The sequence below is a fragment of the Lissotriton helveticus genome, chromosome 8, assembly GCF_964261635.1.
Source record: "Lissotriton helveticus chromosome 8, aLisHel1.1, whole genome shotgun sequence".
NCBI classification, from domain to species: domain Eukaryota; kingdom Metazoa; phylum Chordata; class Amphibia; order Caudata; family Salamandridae; genus Lissotriton; species Lissotriton helveticus.
In genome coordinates this window covers 545,571,500-545,587,773 of record NC_136069.1, presented here as the reverse complement: position 1 = coordinate 545,587,773, position 16,274 = coordinate 545,571,500, and positions in this window count along the sequence as shown.

The following is a 16,274-nucleotide window of genomic DNA, read 5'->3' as shown; positions in this document are numbered from 1 at the left end:
GCGCCGTGAAGGATCGGCAACCAAGACCCAGACCACAATTCCCAGGTGCCCCGGTGGCAGAGGCGCACCTGGGACGTCACTGCCTGCACCAGGAGGCGCCTACAAACAGCGGAGCACCGACAGCTCCGTGGGGGATATTTCCGACCTGTAGCTGAACGGGAGGGGGACCAGCAGACTCCCAAAGCACTTCCACCTCCTCTGGAACACACACCCCACCGAGCGCTGTGAAGGATCGGCAACCAAGACCCAGACCACAATTCCCAGGTGCCCCGGTGGCAGAGGCGCACCTGGGACGTCACTGCCTGCGCCAGGAGGCGCCTACAAACAGCGGAGCACCGACAGCTCCGTGGGGGATATTTCCGACCTGTAGCTGAACGGGAGGGGGACCAGCAGACTCCCAAAGCACTTCCACCTCCTCTGGAACACACACCCCACCGAGCGCCGTGAAGGATCGGCAACCAAGACCCAGACCACAATTCCCAGGTGCCCCGGTGGCAGAGGCGCACCTGGGACGTCACTGCCTGCGCCAGGAGGCGCCAACAAACAGCGGAACACCTCCTGTCCCCGCGGGACGCGCGCGGGACCGCCGGGCTAAGCCCGGGCAAAGGGCGGGCCCTCTGTGGCCCTCAGAGGACCTGAGGAGGACGGGGCGGGCCACCCCACTTGGTCCCATCATAAGAGGTACAGAGACATTATACCTTATACATTATTATGTTCAATTGCCCAGTGTCGTAATCGGGCCTTTCGCAGTCCACCCATGATGTCTATTTGGGAAGAGCTTAATGCCGTGTGCGGCACAAACTATGTCCCTGATATATTAACCCCACCCAGAGTGGGGAAAGACACTGATCTCATAAACTGTACCACCCAGGCTGTACCCGTATCCCCTGATTTAATCCTGTTTAATAACGAGGAGACTCCATTAAATGTCGATCTAATGTGTTGTAGCTCCTCATCCTTCCCTGCCAATCCAATTGTATTAACGCCATATAAAGCAGGGACTACATTAAATAATCCTGTTCCCCCCCTTCAATCGACCCTACTGGCCCAATTTGAGCGATTGTTGAATGCAGCTCTGTTACCCCTGGTCACTAAAATTAAGGAGTTGGGAGACAGGTTGACCAGTGTTGAACAAACAGTAAAAAGGATTTACCCACCAACTGTAAATTCTGCTGTTTCCCCACGTTCCACGCTCTCTACAAACCCTGACAAGCCTACTTTCATTGAACACAGGAAAGCACGAACAATTGACTCTTCCCTGAGCATACCCTTCCCAAGGGGCCGTAATAACACTCCTAAGCTTACTAGTGCCCCTTTTAAAGCCTCTAGGTATCCTCAAGTAAGAAGGCATCGAATTAATTTACCCCCTGAAGCTGCCCCCTACGTGTCCGTTCTTTCCGGGGTGCCTGAACTTGGTCAGGGCAATCACGAAACAAGCGAGGATCTGCTAAATAAGACCATCTTTTGGCTTAACAACAACAGACCGCTGCCGCCCGCCTTAGATGGCGGAATTTTGAGCGTCAGGAGGGTGGGGTGGTTAGGCATATTGCCTAAAGACATTTCGGGAGACCTGATATTAATCAGATTTAAACACAGGAACATTGTCCCCTATTTAAGACTTTCTCAACCAAAACCTGGAGATGGCCCTATTTCTACTTGGGACTTGTTTGATTTTTACCCGGGCCCCAGAGTACTGAACAATAACACTTGGTGAAAGGGGACTCTGTCTACCACGTGTTATTACTCTGCACCAGATTAGTTCGTTTTTAAACAACTGATGAGTCTTATACACAGGCATGTAAAATGGAAAAGCCCAATATGTTCTTAATAATTGTATTTATGTATCTTGTCGTACATGCTATGTCATTTTTCTCTATGTATCAAGGCCTAATCGATTGCTTCTTTTTTAATTAACTTTTAATCATAAAAAGTAAAGTAAAGTCCACATTTGTAAAGCGCACAATCACCCGTAAGGGTCTCTAGGCGCTGGGGGCCGTCGGGAAGATTAAGCGAGCTATTGCCCAGAGTCACATGGTGCTGGGCTAACCTGCCGCCGGAGCCGGGGATCGAACCGTGGTCCCCAGATTCCAGCGTCAGTCGCCCTGGCCGCGGCGCCACACCTCTCCCACCATATCATGCTAAGATTGGTTCTCCTGATCTTGCTTTTTAAATGGTAATGATTTCTCCGATACACTTTTCCATTTCTATTTACTTATTTTAATGAATTGATCAAATTGTTTGTTTTAAATTATTTCTGTAATTGTATGCTTGTATGATATTTTATGAAATATCGAATAAAGCTTATTTGAATTTTGAATTAGTTTTCCAGTAGATATTTATTAGTTCAACTACTTTTTTCTGAATCATAATCGACATCACTTGAACATTGCATTTTGCCAATTGATTCCTCACCTCTAGACACATTTTATGAGGCTAAGCTGTTGACCTCATCTAACCTTCCAAAGGCAGATTCAAAGGGTAACTTAGACACGTTAGATAAACCTTTGACACATATCTGTTTGTAAATAGCTGGATTTTTGAATTTATAGTGGCTCAATTGGAGTCCATTAGGTGCCCAATTACATATAAAGGATCATTCCAAGGTTTGCCATTTTTATGTGTATAACTGGCTGCATTAAAGATCATACTACTATGGAGTAACTGTGCACATAAATCCCAGTCTTACATGTATATTTTGCATCATTCTGTAGGCATATTTGTTCATGCATGATCTTCATTTGGTTGTACCATGTGAAGCAGAACCACATACACTGTAAAACTGCCCGAAATAGAGCATGTGCAAATATCACTGATTGATGTATGCTAAACCTGGAGTCTGTAATCTTAACTCTGCAGAAAACAGTTCAGCGGCACAAGGGAGAATCCTAAAAATATTTACAGTATTGGCAACTTTTGGGTGTTGCTAACTCTTCAATTCAGAACATTTAACACTAATTACCCACTGTGTTGTGCCAGCTGAGGCCTTTGCTGAAAATGATATTTAAAGGCATTCGCCACAACAAAGGACCCAGTCATCCAGCCGAGCATCACACATTACAGCATCCCACTTTAGCCACATTTTGTGAGCAGGCAGTAGAATTTCAGAGGTCTACATGGTGGCAGAGTAGGTCTTCAATGAGGAAGGTTGGCAATTTGATTAACTAAATGCTGGCGAAAAAGCGTGATATCTCTAAACTGCTGTAAAGATTTAAAGGATATCAAACAACAGGCAGATCATGACCACGGCTCATCTTTTCAGGGTGATACAAGATCACAAGCATCCTGCATGGGTATTACTAGAATAATATGACCAAAATGTATGATAGAAATGTCGTGTCCCCAATATTCTTTCCAAAAGTGTTGCTCCATTTGAGTTAACAATAGAAAATCTACAGCAACAGGGCCAATATTTTTACTATCGATATTCTTACATACAACAGTCAGTAGTTCTTGGGGACTGTTTGGACACAGTAGTGGAGGCAGCTCCCAGAAGCTGAAACATATGAGCCCAGAAATAACTTGTGTGTGTGCAAATGAGCCACCAAATAATCATATTATCCCTGTGCTGGCAACAGCCAGCATTTGGATCCAATCGGATTGATGCTGATGATGAACTCCATCACTGCACAGTCAACCATGCCCACAGTTGTTATTGCGTAGACATATTTTTATTTCCTAGTTAATAATAACTTTTTAAATAATTCATGTAGAAAACAATAATAATAATCTTCCCTATAATTTCCTGCCGGGAAATCTCCTTCTTTGTGGTGGAGACCTCCACCCACTGTTGGCATGTTAGCCATCTAGGCAGAATATAAAAGACAGTTGTAAACAGTGGTGTAACAAAGGCCCCTGCGGTGGGACCGAGAGCTCCACGAGACCCCCTGGACAGTAACCTGTCCTGAGAGCTCCTGAGTGAGTCCAGAGGGGGGCTTCCATGTACTTTGCAGGGGGGGCTCATGTTACGGTAGGCCATTCATTGTAACTATACTTGCAGTCATTTTTGAGTCATAAATACCACTGTTGTAAGCTCCAATCCGTCATTTGAGACATGTAAGTCTACTCCTCAGTGTATCCACTGATAAATGGTGAATAGCATGGAGAGTTGTTAACACAAATTATGTGGCATAAATACTGCAATAGAAGAAGGGGGGACAACAACTGATACATAATTTTGCACAAAATAAAGTAAATAAAGTAAAATTGAGCAACCCTGTGCACCCCGTATAACCCAGTGCTTGCCTCTTCTTTTGGATTCATTTCTATTCTGCCAATGACTTTCTCACATGTTCTCTGTATTTCTCTGCCTTTTTCCAGTCCCTTCACAATTGGTTTCTATCTTTTCCTATCTCTTTTCATGAAGATGCAAATCAAGTGCGCTGCTCCGACACCTGCGGCAGGTGATGTAAAATGTCAGCTTTAAATATCAAGAATCCCTAGTCTTAAATCCACCTCATGCCTCTTTAATTAGCTGACAGGCAGTCCCAGCCCCATTCTCTCACTACTACAGGTGTTTCATTTCTCATTTGGTGACAGATTTTGTCTTTCTCTTCCTCTGTCTTCCTGCTTCATGTGTTTTTTTGCCTCTCCTGCTATCGTGAAATGCCTGATGAGGAGAAATAGGTGCTGGTCCACAAAAATAGGGGTCAGTGACCCCCACCAGCATCCACAGGCCCAAATTAGGAACTCGCTACATTAAACACAGCAAACTAATTCAACACTAAAGAGAAAAACAAATATTGCAATGTCATTCTGTTAGATTTGGTGGTCTCTAGTTGGCAGAGAAAGATACCAATGTCCGAATAGGGACCCTTGCTTCTAGTCAGGGCAAGGGGGATACACTTTTTAGATAACCCCTGCTCACCCCCTTGGTAGATTGGCACGAGCAGACAGGCTTATCAAAGGCAATGTGTAAAGTATTTGTACCAACACTCACAGTAACACAGTGAAAACACCACAAATGGACTCAACACCAGTTTAGAAAAAAAAAGTATGTTGATCTAAACTACACAAGACCAAAACGACAAAAATCCAACATACACAGTTCAAGAATATGATTTTAAAACAGTTCTAGGGTTTACGTCAAAATAATCTACAGTTGGGTCATGTTTAGCCCAAAGTACCTGTAGATGCGACAAAAGTTCCAAATGGAAGCTGCAATGTTGAAAAACAAGGAATGTGTCACTCCTGAGACCCTGGGGAGGCGATACGACAGCCCCGCTGGACGCAGCAGGGGTGTTGTGATGAATCCAGTCTGTATGGGGAGGGATGCGATACCTTGTATGGATTCAGGTGCGCAGGTTCGGTAGGAAGCGTCTCGCACAGGCATGATGCAACGATCTTTGGGACAGCGACGATCTCAGGTGCAGTGGCGATGCGCAGCGTCGATCTTTTCCTCTTGCGGTCCCTCGATGCGATGGCTCTGGGACGATGTTCCCAGCAACGTGATGCGGTCCACAAGCAACGGTGCGGCAATCTCACCCAGTGACGACAGGCTCTGTGACGATACTCGCAGCGACAGGAATCTTCCCGCACCCGAGTGATGCGTTCCGCAAGCGAAAGATGCGCCGGTTCTTGCCGCGGCAACAGGGGCTGCGACGATCTCGATCTTCGCAGTGGTGGGAATTTCCTCGCACTGTCAGTGATGCGCTCCGCAAGCGAGCGATGCGTGAAAATTGCAGATTGTCTTCTTTTCTACTTGTCCAGCTCCCCAAACAGCAGGCACAACTTCCAGAGGCCTCACAACTGGATCAAGCACTCTAGGAAGGGCAAAACTCTCTCAGCAGAGTTCAGGGGGGAAGCTGGGGGTGAAGTCCTTTTGTTCCCGGGACTTCTTAACAGGAGGCCAGTTCTCCTCAGGCCCTTGGAGATCTTTTCAAGCAATGGGACACAACACACAGCAAAGTCCTTCCCCTTTCCTTGGCAGCAAAGCAACTGCAGGTCAGTCCACAAGCACACAGCAGGACAGTCCTTCCTCTTCAGTCTTCCAGCTTTCTCCTTGGAAGACGTTCCTTCTTGATTCCATGATGATCTAAAGTTCAGTGGTCTGGGGTCCTGTACTAATACCCCAAAAAGTATTTGTTCCCTTTGTGCAGGAGGGCTCTGAGCCCAGTCTAAACCAGTTCTGGAGCACTCTGTTTACATGACTCCCTCTTTCCTTTCACAGTGCAGTGCAGAAACATCATACACCCCACAGGAGGTTGAGCCAGCACTGTGGGGGGCAGGCACAGTCCTTTTCAGGTTCCAGGTGCAACTTCTCCCTCCCATCTAGATGCAGATCTCTCTATTCACCACTGGGCGGACTCATTCTGTCTCCTGGAATCCCCCAGCCCTGTCACTCACACACCATACAGTCAATTCACAAACAGCCAAAGGCACACAGAAAGATCGGACAAGAAAGCAGCCATTTTCTAAAAGTGCCGCTTTCAAACACAGGATTTAAAAAACATCCTTCCTAAAAGATGTGTTATTAAATTCTGAGTTCAGGGATACCAGACTTCAATTTTCTATCTAGCTCCTATGGGAAGATATGCATGTAAACATACACAGCATTCACCATTATAGCCTATGGGCAAGATAGCCTTTCAATAGTGAAAAACGAAAATGGCTGTAATTCACTACCAGAGCATGTCACCCACACTAGTACATGCTCTACCTTTCACATACACTGCACCCTGCCCAGGGGGGTACCTTGGTCCTTCCATAGGGGTGTCCAATGTGTACAGAAAGGGAAGGGTTAGGCCTGGCCAGTGTGGACACTGGTCAGGTCAGCATGGCAGTTAGCAACTGCACACAGGCACTGCGGTGGCAGGCCTGAGACACCATTTTAGGGTTACTCATGTGGGTGGCACAATCAGTGCTGCAGGCCCACTAGTAGCATTTGAATCACCAGCCCTGGCACACTCAGTGCACTTTACTAGGGACCTACTGGTAAAACAAATATGCCAATCTTGGATAACCAATCACAATACCAATTTATACAGAGAGCATATGCACTTTAGCACTGAACAGCAGTGGTAAAGTGCCCAGCGTCCTATTGCCAACAACCACAGGTCAGGAAAAATAAAGGAGGAAGAAGCAAAATGTTTGGGGATAATCCTGCAAAAAGAGCCATTTCCAACACATTCCCCTGCAAATTACATCATAAATGTCGAGTTTTAATGCTATGGATTGCACTATTACCCACTGTATTACAGACACAGGTACATGATTTAAGATTGACTGCACAGTACTAAGCATAGAGTCATAGAATTAGTAACAATCACAGTCTGTTTGTGAAATGTATTTACTGTACATATTCAAAGTGCAGTGTGTGCATGTGTGATGTCACCAGTAGCAGCAAGGATCTCGGGTTGTTTTCTTTGCATGCTCATAGTTAAACGCAATTTTACTGCCTTTTTATTTAAATAAACTAGGCTTCTCCAACAAGTAGCTCATGAGCTACTGGTAGCTCTCCAGCTTAATGTAAGTAGCTCTCCTATGTGCAAACCAGCCTACTAAATTAGAAGCTTTTGGGTGACTGAATTAATATATGTATATCAATTATTGAAAAGTGTGTATTTGGGGAAATAATGAGTATATTTTTAAAACACTGTTATATCTTATTTATGTATTCATGCATCTCCCTGTTACCTTGGGTCCTGGTTGCTAAGCCAGTGTGAGTGTTCTGAGTGGAATATTGCTGTGGTGATGATGAATGAAATGCCTGGGTGCCTGTGTGGTGAGATGTGACAGTTGGAGTATGGGCTGAGCAGCAGGCAGGCTGCTTCTGGTGGGGCTGCTGTACTTGTATCCATCCTGCAACTAAGATCAATAAATAACCTACAAAGATACTTCTCAGCTACTATTCTTCGTCACAACAAACTCCTAAGCTGATGTTTAGAGAACAAATGGTTGGATTTCCAAAATGTATTTACAGCTGTTATTTGAGCGTAAGCCATTTGGTGTTGGGGAGGCTTGCTTTGGTTCTAGCTGCGTTGTAGGTATGCTCTTAGGTATTACCCATGTAAAGGCATCCCAAATTGACACATATTTGTTTACCTTACTGCTGACAACCTTCCCTGATGCGCTGATGTGATCATTGCTGCTAATCTTGCATACAATGTTCAAAAATGTAATCTTGTCTGATATAATGACTATTACAACAGTACAATCCTAAAATATTAGTAGTTCGGTATGATTTCCATCTAACATAAGTAGCTCTCATTAAAGAAAAGGTTAAATACCCCTACACTAAATTTGTTTGTTCACTGCTTGAAGTGATTTTAAATAATGTAACTAGTACAAAACAAACTAAAAAGAGTGGTCTTAAATTTCTCATTATCTAGCTGGCATAAATAAGGATTGTAAAGAGGCCCAGGACTTCAAAGTCACAGAAAAAACATAGCGACAGAGAAGTTTTGTCAAATTTGAGCCATAAAAAGAAAAGCCTCTTGAAAGTAAAGGTCAGATGCGTTTTACTTCTCCAATGGGGATGTTCAGTGTATGCCACCCGCTCCTTTATTCCCATATCAGTATGCTGTGAATCAGAATTATTGGAACTTTGGGAAAAGTGAACATGTGCGATCCATCCTTAAGTAGTTGGAGGTTACAATGTTCATTCCCTTTTAGATACATCCCTTCTCTAGACTCAGAAGACAACAGTCTTTGCAAAAAGAAAATTCTGACATTTCTTGTAATCGTTTGATATATGTGTTGTCGACACTCTCTGTCGTTCGATAAAATCTGCAAGTCGTTAACTTAGCTATCCCTAATATGTACTGGCTTACATAATTCAACAACATGCAATTTATAAGTTTGTGTTCATGGGTAAAATACGGTTTTGCATCAAGAGACCAGAGGAAGAGTGTACGAAGTCACAAAAACTAATGAGTTCGAACCGTGACACAGTAATTTGAATATTGTTACGCCAAGACCCTTTTAAAAATGCTGTGCAAAGTGCGGTCTTAAATTGTGTGCCAGATAATTACGGTATGATTAAGGTTTGGCAATTAACAGGTGTGCATTTTGCACCTGAGTCTAAGTTGTGCACCTCAAAATATTGATCCTTACGTAAAATGTGCATTTTTTTACTACCTGGTCCTGAGTGTGCCTACCCATACTTTGCCGTATTTGCCCATAAGATTTGCAACATGATTTACTTAGCACAAATTCGAGGTAAATTTTGGGGGGTAATTTGTAACTGACTTGTATTTCTATATCGGCATAGATTTTGTGCCCGAATCTGAATTAGCTGCTGAGTTGAATTACTGGCCAAGACTCTTGTTGAAAACACCTATTTACTTTTTTGAGTATATGCTAGATCATGGGTACTCACAAACTTTCTCTCGGGGGCCAAATTTACAGTGTGGTTTGTGTCCGAGGGCCGCACCGGTGGGGGTGGGGTCAGTGGGGAAGGGGCGGGGCTAGAGCAACAAAAAAAACTGTGACCATGAGGTTGATCATAGGTCCCTGAAGCGGACGCCTTCGTCCACTGAGCCACCAGACCCGGCATAGACATACATCTCTCCCCTTCTCCCTCTCTCCCTCTCTCTCCCTCTCTCTCTCCCTCTCTCCCTCTCTCCCTCCCTCTCCCTCTCTCCCTCTCTCTGTCTCCCTCCGACTCTCTGTCTCCCTCTGACTCTCTCACTCCCTCTCTCTCCATCTCTCCATCTCTCCCTCTGTTTCCATCTCTCCCTCTGTCTCACTCACTCTGACTCTCTCACTCCCTCTGTTCCTCTGTCTCACTCACTCTGACTCTCTCACTCCCTCCCTCCCTCTGTCTCCCTTCCTATGTCTCCCTCCTTCTGTCTCCCTCCCTCACTCTATCTCCCTCCCTCACTCTGTCTCCCTCCCTCTCTCTGTCTCCCTCCCTCTCTCTGTCTCCCTCCCTCTGGCTCCCTCCCTCCCACTATCTCCCTCCCTCCCTCTGTCTCCCTCCATCTCTCTGTCTACCTCCCTCCCTCTGTCTCCCTCCCTCCCTCCATCTCCCTCCCTCTCTCTGCTCTCCCTCCCTCTCTCTGTCTCCCTCCCTCCCTCCCTCTGTCTCCCTCCCTCATTCTCCCTCCCTCTCTCTGTCACCCTCCCTCCCTCTGTCTCCCTCCGTCTGCCTCCCTTTCCCTCCCTCCCTCGCTTTCCATCCCTATATCGCTCTCCCTCCCTCACTCGCTCTCCCTCCCTCTCCCTCGCTCTCCCTCACTTTCCCTCTCCCTCTCTTTCCCTCCCTCTCGCTCTCCGTCCGTCTGTCTCCCTCTCCCTCCCTTTTCCTCCCTCTGTCTGCCTTCCTTTCCCTCCCTCCCTCCCTTTCCCTCCCTCGCTTTCCCTCCCTCCCTCGCTCTCCTCCACTCCCTCGCTCTCCTTCCCTCGCTCTCCTTCCCTCCCTCGCTCTCCCTCCCTCCCTCGCTCTCCCTCCCTCCCTCGCTTTACCTCCCTCCCTCCCTCTGTCTCCCTTCTTTTTTTTTTTTAAAGTCTGTCTGCAGCCAGAGCTCGACTCAGAGACTCTGCTGCCTGTGGGGGCCGGGCGATTTCCGCCGTAGTCAGGGTGGGGCTGCAGGGGCGCTGAGAGGTGAAAATAGCCTCATTAACATGCTAATGGTCTTTTAAAGACCTGTGAAATGCTTGGGTGCGGCTGTGTGCGTGCACCTGGAAGCTGTCACAGCCAGGGAGGGTTGGGGGGGGAGGGCACTGGAGGCCCGGGTCCTTCACAGTGGCCTCCAGTGCCGACATCAGGCCGGTATGAATCTCGAAAACCACTCGGCATCACAGACGTTCAGATTCAGGCGCTCTGCCCGACTCACCTGCCCGGAGACGGCCACTGCGCTCTCTGCTGCAGGCCGCCTGGCTTCAAGGCGCATAGACACCGCCGCACAGACCCCGAACTCCGTGCCTTCTGCTGTCCGTCTCCAGACAGGACGGGACAGAACGAGAACAGACCACACTGCGATATATTGATCTGAAGGCTGTGAAAATGCACGTTACTGAATCTCCCTGGAAAAGGCCGCATCGCAGCACGAGCGCAGGCAGGGGCCCCGGGGCACCGACGGGGCCTGGCGCATGTCTGGACAGCTCTGACATCCGAGTTATGAGCTGTCTGCCATCAATAACCTGGCAATGCCCGCAAGGTAAGCTCCCCTCATTCACAATCCACCCACCTCCCCCATCACACACCAACAAGGAGATCCCGGGCTGTGACAGCTTCCAGGCGCGCGCACACAGCCGCACCCAAGCATTTCACAGGTCTTTAAAAGACCATTAGCATGTTAATGAGGCTATTTTCACCTCTCAGCGCCCCTGCAGCCCCACTCTGACTACGGCGGAAATTGCCCGGCCCCCACAGGCAGCAGAGTCTCTGAGTCGAGCTCTGGTTGCAGACAGACTTAAAAAAAAAAAAAAACTCGGGTACGATGTCTGAAAGGTCCGCGGGCCGCCAGGGAAGGCTTGCCGGGCCGCCAGCGGCCCGCGGGCCGTACTATGAGTACCCCTGTGCTAGATGGTGGTTCTACAAGAACAAATTAATTCCCTCAATAGCACGTGGCCATGCTGCTGTGTCAAATAGCAAAATTGGGCCCGGAAGTACTAAAAGGCTGGTTACAAAAAATGATTGCATATTGCATGCTGACATTTTGCAACAATTCTTTCAATTTGAAGTGTAACCTATATACTATTAGGTTGCAATACGGCGGGAGGTGTGGGAGAGGTGCTGGGTCACTGACCAACCCGCTATATCAATATTAACTAACAGGTCACTATTTGCTTTCTTCTGTGATTAGCTGCAAAAAACAGGGATGGTGACCTGCAAGAAAGGGGAGAGGTTGTGGTCTCACGGCTAGACTGCCGACTTTGGAGCTGGGAAACCAAGGTTTGAGCCTCGGGGTCGATTTCACATCCTGTGATTCTGGGCAAATCACCTAATCTTCCTGTGCCTACCAAAAAAATGAATGTGTCCTTGTATAACAGCAACTGGTGCTCATGTAAAGCACACCAATACCTTTGTGTCGAGTTTGTGCTATATAAATCTGCAAAAAAAAAAAGAGAAACAGCAGACCATCAAACCAGCATTTGCCTTCCCAAATGTTTTTTTTTAAGCAACTCATCTTCCTTAAAAGAAATGGTACTGCTTTAATAGAATCCAATTGAGACGATATTAATAGGGGCAGACAGGTGTCCAGTGGAGCACTGCCTGCTCCACAATCCCCCTGACGTCACCAGATACGTTTCCAAAGTGAAAGCTGCCCAACAGGAACAGCTTTCCCTTGCAAATCATTTACCACCTCTTTGCAGGATTCACTAACAGTTCAACAGAAGTTGCAAGCCATTGATAAATAATATATCTAATTGCAATTACAATAGGATTTCCCTTTTATGGCCCTCGCTAATTAAGGTGCGGTATACGTTGGCAAACAAATAATTTGCCCGACTCCCAAAATGTGTTTAATATACACTAATAGGTAACTTTAAATTCACACACCCTGTACGTTGCAAATTACATGGGTTGCTATGAAAAAATGGACGCATACATCAGGAAATATTTTCCTTATACTCTATTAATGTACTTTAATCTTGAAGACCTCTTGCAATTCCTTTTCTTGAGGTGAAGGAAACATTTCTATCATTGTATTTTTCTCTCTCCTTTAGTTAGTTAGAAGAGGCAGAATCTTGGATTATTATTTTATACATAAGGATCTATTTTCTTTATATTCCATTGATGTACTTTAACCCCTTCGCTGCTAGGCCTTTTCCCCTCCTGTGCTAAGCCTTTTTTTGGCGTTTTGGAGTAGTGCGCGCTTAGGCCCTTGTAACTTTTTGACCACATAAGGGATCCGCGCCAAATTTGCGTCCTTTTATTCCAACATCATGGGGATTCTAAAGGCGCCCAGGGTTTGTGGATTCCCTTGGAGGGGTCCCAGAAATTAACCAAAATATAGTGATTTTTTTGTTTTTTTCAGAAAAATGGGGAAAACGGGCTGCAAATGAAAGCCTCTGGGTTTTTCCCTGAAAATGGTATCACAAAAGGGTTTGTGGGGCTGAAATCTCCATTTTCTCAGCTTTCAGGAAATGACAGACGTTTGTCAGAGAACCGAAATTTTTCACTCAGTTTTGGCATTTTTCTGGGACATAGCCTATTTTTGCTATTTTTAGAGCTTTCCACCTCCTTCCAGTTAATGGTAGAAATGAGTTTGAAAGCAATAATGGATCCTGGAAAGCTTTACATTTTCGAAAAGTAGACAAAATTCTAAATTCAGAAAGGGGTCATTTGTCTAAATCCATGAAGGTTTCGTTATAGAAACTAACAGTTAGATATTGGAATATTTGAAATTTTGTTGAAAAAAACAGCCTTTTGTCGCAACGTTTTCACCTATAACTTTTTCTAATTTTGACAGCTCTTGGAAAGCAATATATTGTTACATTTGTTAGACCTTCCTGGTTGTGGGGATATATAGGACTTGTAGTTTCACCAAGAACCCGACGAACCCAGATCCAAAAACTGAGCAGCAACTTGCAATGGTATTTTTTCATTTACTGGGTACAGTGCACTTTGTCTTGGAAAATGTATACATGGAATAATCTGTATGAAAGACACCTATGTATTTCTGAATCGGGTACAAATTATAGAGTTCAGAAACAGTATATAATTGCACATTTTCAAAGTTGGGAATACTCATACTAGCATGAGAATTATTGGTCATTTTTCATAAAGATTTTTTTTTTACACAATGTCTTTCATTGAAAGGGAGAAATGCATGAAAGCTCAATTGGCAATAACAGTTGATTTACAAATCTGAATTACCCCAAGTGTCCCGATAAAAACTGTACCTCACTTGTGTGGGTCGGCCTTGTGCCTGCGACAGGAAACGGCGCAAAATGCAACGTGGTCACACCTAAATTTAGCAGTTACAAATTGACCCTTTTTTGGCAAAGTACCTACCTGTAGTTTTTGCACCCTAGCTCTGCCGGCACCTAGGGAAACCTAGCAAACCTATACATTTTTGAAAAGTAGACACCCAGGGGAATTCAGGATGGGGTGACTCGACTGCCTACCACCAGGTTTTGTTACCCAGAATCCCTTGCAAAGCTAAGATTTTGACAAAATAAACACATTTTCCTCACATTTCTGTGGTGGAAAGTTCTGGAATCTGCGTGGATCAACAAATTTCCACCCACCCAGCGTTCCCCCAGGTCTCCCGATAAAAACAGTACCTCACTTGTGTGGGTCCGCCTTGTGCCTACGACAGGAAACGGCACAAAATGCAACGTGGTCGCTGCCTCAATTTCCCAGTGAAATTTTACGTTCTTTGGACAAAGAGACTACCTTTTGTTTTTGAGCCGTAGCTCTGCCAGCACCTAGGGAAACCTAGCAAACCTATACATTTTTGAAAACTAGACACCCAGGGAAATTCAGGATGGGGTGACTCGTCTGCCTACCCCCAGGTTTTGTTACCCAGAATCCCTTGCAAACATAAAAATTTGACCAAAAAAACACATTTTCCTCACATTTCTGTGGTGGAAAGTTCTGGAATCTGCGTGATTCAACAAATTTCCACCCACCCAGCATGCCCCCAGGTCTCCCGAAAAAAATGGTACCTCACTTGCGTGGGTAGGCATAGTGGCTGCGACATGAAACAGCGCAAAACGCAGCATGGTCGCACCTCAATTTCCCAGTGAAATTTAGCACGATTCGGACAAAAAGACTACCTTTTGTTTTTGCGCCGTAGCTCTGCCAGCACCTAGGGAAACCTAGCAAACCTATACATTTTTGAAAACTAGACACCCAGGGCAATTCAGGATGGGGTGACTCGTCTGCCTACCCCCAGGTTTTGTTACCCAGAATCCCTTGAAAACATAAAAATCTGACCCAAAAAAAAAATTTTCCTCACATTTCTGTGGTGGAAAGTTCTGGAATCTGCGTGGATCAACAAATTTCCACTCACCCAGCGTGCCCCCAGGTCTCCCGAAAAAAATGGTACCTCACTTGCGTGGGTAGGCATAGTGGCTGCGACATGAAACAGCGCAAAACGCAGCATGGTCGCACCTCAATTTCCCAGTGAAATTCAGCACGATTCGGACAAAAAGACTACCTTTTGTTTTTGCGCCGTAGCTCTGCCAGCACCTAGGGAAACCTAGCAAACCTATACATTTTTGAAAACTAGACACCCAGGGAAATTCAGGATGGGGTGACTCGTCTGCCTACCCCCAGGTTTTGTTACCCAGAATCCCTTGAAAACATAAAAATTTGACCAAAAAAACACATTTTCCTCACATTTCTGTGGTGGAAAGTTCTGGAATCTGCGTGGATCAACAAATTTCCACTCACCCAGCGTGCCCCCAGGTCTCCCGAAAAAAATGGTACCTCACTTGCGTGGGTAGGCATAGTGGCTGCGACATGAAACAGCGCAAAACACAGCATGGTCGCACCTCAATTTCCCAGTGAAATTTAGCACGATTCGGACAAAAAGACTACCTTTTGTTTTTGCGCCGTAGCTCTGCCAGCACCTAGGGAAACCTAGCAAACCTATACATTTTTTATAACTAGACACCCAGGGGAATGCAGGATGGGGTGACTCGTCTGCCTACCCCCAGGTTTTGTTACCTAGAATCCCTTGAAAACATAAAAATTTGACCAAAAAAACACATTTTCCTCACATTTCTGTGGTGGAAAGTTCTGGAATCTGCGTGCATCAACAAATTTCCACTCACCCAGCGTGCCCCCAGGTCTCCCGAAAAAAATGGTACCTCACTTGCGTGGGTAGGCATAGTGGGTGCGACATGAAACAGCGCAAAACGCAGCATGGTCGCACCTCAATTTCCCAGTGAAATTCAGCACGATTCGGACAAAAAGGCTACCTTTTGTTTTTGCGCCGTAGCTCTGCCAGCACCTAGGGAAACCTAGCAAACCTATACATTTTTGAAAACTAGACACCCAGGGCAATTCAGGATGGGGTGATGCGTCTGTCTACCCCCAGGTTTTGTTACCCAGAATCCCTTGAAAACATAAAAATTTGACCAAAAAAACACATTTTCCTCACATTTCTGTGGTGGAAAGTTCTGGAATCTGCGTGGATCAACAAATTTCCACTCTCCCAGCGTGCCCCCAGGTTTCCCGAAAAAAATGGTACCTCACTTGCGTGGGTAGGCATAGTGGCTGCGACATGAAACAGCGCAAAACGCAGCATGGTCGCACCTCAATTTCCCAGTGAAATTCAGCACGATTCGGACAAAAAGACTACCTTTTGTTTTTGCGCCGTAGCTCTGCCAGCACCTAGGGAAACCTAGCAAACCTATACATTTCTGAAAACTAG